Here is a 6922-nt window from a genome sequence, read left to right as displayed (position 1 = left end):
CACGAGTAAAAAATATAAAATGGGTTACGCATAACAAAGCTCCCCCTCAAATAATGCACAGTCAAATATGCAGCAATATGAAATATGCTCATACACAAAGATTTTTGCCAACTATTTTTGCTATAACTTGATATTCTTCTCCCCCTTTTAACATTAACAAAAAGGTATATAACAAAACATGATCAGAAATAACCTTATATTCTTCTCCCTCTTTAAATCACATTTTTTTTTTAAATTATTCAACCATAAGATTTCAAAAATTGTTCAGTGAAATATATTTCCCTGTGTTAATTGAATTTACTTCTCCCCCTTGCTAATGCAAAAAGTTGTGTTGTTGAATTAAATTGCAATGTGAACATACATAGTGTGTCAAATTTCATAGACATGGATAAGCAAAAAAAAAAAAATAGTGACTAGAGTTAAAAGATTATGTGAGGATTAACATGTGTAAGTTAATATGCTCTCATCATGATATGAGTTTAATACCAAACGTGAACAAATGTGATACCAAATGGGAACAAATGAGCTGAATTTGAAATTTTTAACCAATTTTGAATATTAGGTGATGTTGCTCCCCCTGAATTATGTCATCTAATACAATTTTAGGCAACTTCTCAACTATACATCATGCCTAATTCCCTTACATCTACTGCTTACAAGAGGCACAACTTCCTCACCCGGTTCACAACCTAAACCATGATTACAATATAGAATTTCAAAATGCAAAATAACTCAATATTGCTTCTAAAAAAGCTAGTGAGTACAATGGAAAACCTAACATATATCCATATTATAAAACTTGAAGCTCAATACATATGTAACGATGTAATCTTTATTTGAATGATATGCTTCACAAAATTTCCCGTTGATCAAATCTCCCAAAATAATTATATAAGTAAATGCTTTAGAGAACTTAGGGTTTTAGTTCAACTTACTAGATGCAAGAATACCGAATGTGATCTTTAATAAAAATATTGGTCTTGAATATTATGAAGATCTAAGTTCCTGCTTTCAAATAATTTGTGAAGTTGAATCTTTGAATAAATAAAAGACTTTGAGTATTGCAAAGATTTAAATACAACTTGTCACAACAATATTCTCACATATATATATTGAGAACCTTTAGACTTTTCAATCAAGTAGATTTTACAATAACAAAAATATTTGAGTCTTTGAATGAAAACAAGAACTTGAAGATCACCAAATATTCAATGTTTAGAAAATCCTATCACAAATAAATTTATATGTAACAACACAAGGATTTTTCTTTTTCAATGAGAGTAATAGATGTATGTGTATAAGATATGAAAGATCTTCATGATATCTATATATTGAAAACACAAACCTATCTCTTGTTTACCAAACCTCAATCACCAAAGCTTGCTTTCAAGATGTGTAAATGAAATCCCTTCAAAGAGCTTCGATGATTTGCCTAAACTTGATGAATATCTGTGGAGTGCAGGCAATCGTATTGTAATATGTTCAAGTTTCTCAATATTATTCCAAAAGTTGGGGCAATAGGATATGTCATGAACGTTGGGTCAAATTGATCAAGTGTATAACCCGTGTGTTCTCTCGCTAAAGATAAAATTTTTAAACTTCCTGTAGGTTCAAACGACTGAGATCTAAGGTTTAGACATCTGATGTTCCTTAAAGCTTCGAAAAATTGAACTGGACATAGGGTCAGACATCTGAATTTGAGGTTCAGAGTTCTGAAGTCCCTTCTTCAAAAGACTACACTTAAGGTTCAGACATTTGAAGGTGTTCTACCTGTTCTGTGTTTCAGCAATTAATTTTTCAAATGACTGAACTAATTCTTCATTCTTCTGAAAAAATTCTTTAGACGTCTGAAGTAAAACTTCAGTCGTCTAGGCAGTCCAAGTTTAGTTTTTTTATTTTATTTTCAAAAATCATTTTTTCTTTCTTGCTTTGCTTCTTTATAAAATATTTTTCGAGATTTTAAATTGAGTCTCTAAGTCAATGAAGAACCTTTAAAAGATTTTCATGAGATGCATGAATCCTAAGATTAGTCTAGGGTGTATTTTGAGCTTCGAATTAAATCATATGAAATATGTAAATACATTCAGTTCTAAATATCCATTCCCATGACAATCTTGAACATGCCATTTGCACTTCATTCTTCTACTCTTTTAGTTTCATGGATTGTGCCAAGATGTATATACTTTAATCTTCATGGCTTCCATGACTTTCTAACCTTCCGTGCATACTAAATATTGTTCCTGTTTACAATATCAATGCATAGATTAAATACCAAGTGATTTGTCATTATCAAAACAGGATTGGACTCATAGAGTCAACAATCTCCCCCTTTTTAATGATGACAAATACACGAGCAAAAATATAAAATGGGTTACGCCTAACAAGGCTCTCCCTTAAACAATTCACAATCAAATATTCAGCAATATGAAATATGCTCATACAAAATCAGTTTTGCCAACTATTTTTGCTATAACCTGATATTATTCTCCCCCTTTTGACATCAACCAAAAGGTATATAACAAAACATGATCGGACATTACCTTATATTCTCTTCCTCCTTTAAACTGCAATTCTTTTAAAATAATTTATTCAACTGGCAGATTTAAAAAATTTTACTGTGAAATATGTCTCCCTATGTTAATTCAATATACTTCTCCCCCTTGCTAATTCAAAAAGCTGTGTTGTTGAATTAAATTGCAATGTGAACATACACAGTGTGTCAAATTTCATAGACATGGATAAGCAATTAAACAGCCACTAAAGTTCAAATATTATGTGAGGATTAACATATGTAAGTTAATATGCACTCATCATGATATAAGTTTAATACCAAATGTGAACAAATGTGATACCAAATGGGAATAAATGAGCTGAATTTGAAATTTTTAACTAATTTTGAACATTAAGTGATGTTGCTCCCTATGAATTATGTCATCTAATATAATTTTAGGCAACTTCTCGACTATGCATCAAGCCTAATTGAAACCTAATTTGGATAAACCTTTCCTCCTCAAGTAGTTTCGTGAGTATGTTTGCCCATTGTTCATTTGTGCATACAAACTCAAGTGTCACATCTCCTTTTTGCACATGAACATGAAGAAAGTGATATCTTATTTCTATAAGTTTATTTCGTGAATGTAATATAGGGTTCCTTGAGATGTTTATTGCACTTGTATTGTCGCATCTTATAGGAATTGTGTCATAGCTTAATCCAAAATCCATCAGTTGTTGCTTCATGTATAGTGTCTGAGCACAACAACTTTATGCCGCTACATATTTTTCCTTAGCTATGGAAAAAGCAACTGAATTTTGCTTCTTGGAAAACCAAGAGACTAACGAATTTCCTAAGAAATGACATGTGCCACTCGTGCTCTTTCTATCAACTTTTCTACTAGCAAAATCAGCATCTGAGTAGCTGATAATCTCAAAAGATGTACACTTAGGATACCATAACCTAAGTTCCACGGTTCCTATCAGGTACTTAAGTATTCTTTTGACAGCTAACAAATGTGACTCTTTTGGTGTAGCTTGAAATCTTGCACACAAATATATGCCGAACATTATGTTAGGTCTGCTGGCAGTCGGATATAGTAAGCCACCAATCATTCCATGATAGAGCTTGACATCTACTAGTATACCTTGTTCATCTTTGTCTAATTTCGAGGAAGCGCTCGTAGTTTTCCCTAGTATTTTTCCATCTTTGACATTAAACTTTTTGAGTAGATATCTAATGTACTTCGATTGATTTATAAAAATTCCATGTTTCGCTTGTTTAATCTGAAGTCCTAGGAAAAAAATTAGTTCACACATCATGCTCATCTCAAATTCATTTTGCGTAGTGCTTGCTAACTCACTACACAAGTCTTTATTTGTTGCTCCAAATATGATATCATCTACGTAAACTTGAACTAGGAGCATGTCATCGTTCTTAGACTTTATGAAAGTGTCGTGTCTATCCTCCCTCTGATAAATCCAATCACTAGTAGAAAGCCGCTTAGTCTATCATACCAAGCTCTAGGAGCTTGCTTTAAACCGTACAAGGCTTTTTTTAGTCTATAAACGTGATCTGGATTCTTATGGTGTTCAAAGCCTAGGGGTTGTTCTATATATACCTCTTCACTTATGTATCCATTTAAAAATTCGCTTTTGACATCCATTTGATACAACTTGAAATCCTTAAACGCAGCATAGGCTAAAAGCATTTGAATGGCTTCCATTCTAGCTACAGGTGCAAATTTTTCTTCAAAATCTATTCCTTCTTTCTGGTTATATCCCTAAGCTACTAGTCTTGCCTTATTTCTAACAACTATCCCATGTTCATCTTTCTTGTTCTTATATATCCATATTGTTCCAATAATTGTCTTATGCTCAAGTCTAGGAACTAATGTCCATACTTTTTTTTCTCTCAATTGGTTTAACTATTTTTGCGAGGACATCATTATTTACCTTATAGGTCACACTCGGTTTTGAAAATGACAAATACTCATTGTATTTAATGCATGTTTGAGGTTATGTGCAGGAACTCTAATTGGAAGATCATAATGATTGCACATAGAAGAGATTGAAGTTGAAGACCCAATATATAGGTTGTATTGTACTTCATTTTTATTCAAATGGTCTATAATAGTTATTAGGTTCTATGGCTTGTAATAATTGCATGCATCACCTACATGATTTAATAAGTAAGCTCAAACTAAAAAAGATAATCTCAAGATCGTTGTTGGACCTTAGGGAACACGAAGGTCGATTAATACCATATTTTTTCAATGTCCTAAAGAAGGCCAAGAATGACCTTAGGATACTCACTCATGCATACATATGATTGATCATTTGATTAGGGTGATTGAATGCTTGAAATAGGACGAAATGCACAAAATTTGCACACTCAGTCGACCGAACTTACCTATACAAAAATGCCCAATCGACCGAACCGGTGCTAGGTCAACAAGTTAACCATAGCCCAGTCAACCGAACTTTTGTAATTCATTTGGCTCCGGTCGACCAAACCTCTTAAGAAGTCAACATTTTGACCTCCTAGTCGAATGAGACTCTTTTGCATACCACCAACCTGGTCGATCGAGTTCCCACGTGTGGGAACTCAACTGTCTGGCCAACCGACAGGCTCAATTCAAATTGACCTTGGTCAACCGAACCTTGCAAGAATTGAAAAATCGCCTTCAGACTTATATGTCCGGTCGTCCAAGACCACAATACATTTCAAGCCCGGTCGACTGAACCCCATGAACTTGGGTCGACTGAACTTGTCCTGGTCGACTGGTGCTCTCGGATTAGACTTATTTTTTTTACCACGGTTAACTCGTTTAAGCAGGGTTAAAATAATTAAATATTTTTAAAACTTTTCTAATTATCCCACTTATGTTCTTAACGGTTAAATTTCTAGGGAAGTCTATAAATACCCCCTCATTTGGAAAAATTAGCAAGAGGATTAACAATCTTAATTAGGAGAAACTCTTTGAAATTCAAAAATCTATAATACTCATTTTTGAGCCTCCAACACTTATTCTTACCAGATCTTACTACTCAAATATCTTTTATAAGTGTGATTTAAGTGTTGTTGTTCTATAAGGATTGCTCTCTCAAGATTGTGTTTGTGTGAAATTATTTTATTTGAGAGCACATCCTTAAGTGTTCTTAGGGGGCTTCATCAACAAGTCTTTCCTAAGAAGACTTTGTTGGAGCTTCTGAGTATTGTATCGTCATTGCAATATATTGAGAAGTTTGTATTTGATTTTGGTTGCAAAAATTCGTTTAAAATCACTTTCAAATGTCTAGTGTGTTTCATCTTGATAAATCTTTGAAGAGATATTTGTTTGTGTGATAAAAATCTTTGTTGCAATATTCATTGATTTATATCATTCGTTGAATATAAAGATTAAACTCTTTTTTCAAACCAAACATATGCATTACTCGAGCATCATACGATTGAGAAAATATATATATTGAAATATATATATATATATATATATATTGTTTGGCTAATATCTTTGTTTGAGCACCTTGTGATGCAAAGATTATAGTGATTGCACTCTCATACACTGATTACATCGATTGCAAATATATTAAAGAGTTGATATATTAAACCACATTGAGCTTACATATTATATCTTATTGGTGGTATATGTGATTGCACGTATTGGGTACATATCTGCTTTACATGAAAGCAAAATCAATATACCAACTTGAATAAGAAAAATACTGTTGTATTTCTAGGAATGAGCCTGAAGAGGGAAACTAGCCCTGTGAAATAGTCCCGGATTGGCTTAGACTTGGTTAGGAAAGTTAGGTGCGCCATCCTATTAAGGCGTGTTGGTTGAGCTTAGCCCTGCTAATTGACCTAGTTGTAAAGGTTGAGGTTAGCCCTATGCTAATTGACCTGGTTGTAATCGGTGCTGCTCCACTCGTTAAGTGGGCCTTTAGTGGAATCCTCTAGCTTGCGAACTAGAGGCGGGGATGTAGCCACAGTTGGCCGAACCCTAATAACATATCGTGTGTCTATTTATATTTTTGCACCTTATATTTACCGCACATGTATGTTATGATGTGAATGATGTGCATGATTTAAATCTCTATATCTTATATTATCTTCACATTTGGGATTGTATTAAAAGACCCTAGGTTATCAAATCACATTGACTTATGACTTAACCTAGGAGAGAAGTTTAAAATTCCAATTCATCCCCCATCTTGGGAATACACCAATTCTAACAAACACCCATGATTCATCCTCAATTGCTTCACTCACATTCCCAGGTTCTTCTTGAGGCAAAAAGGAAAAATGACTAATCATACTCCTAAGTGAGGAACGTGTGGCTACTCCACGTAATGGCTCACCTATTATTTGATCAAAGGGATGACTCTTTATGTACTTCCATTCTCTAGTTAGTTCATTAACCTCATTTTC

This window comes from Malania oleifera, chromosome 3 (assembly GCF_029873635.1).
Source record: "Malania oleifera isolate guangnan ecotype guangnan chromosome 3, ASM2987363v1, whole genome shotgun sequence".
Classification (NCBI taxonomy): domain Eukaryota; kingdom Viridiplantae; phylum Streptophyta; class Magnoliopsida; order Santalales; family Ximeniaceae; genus Malania; species Malania oleifera.
The sequence above is the reverse complement of the archived record's forward strand: the minus strand, read 5'-3'. Positions refer to the sequence as shown.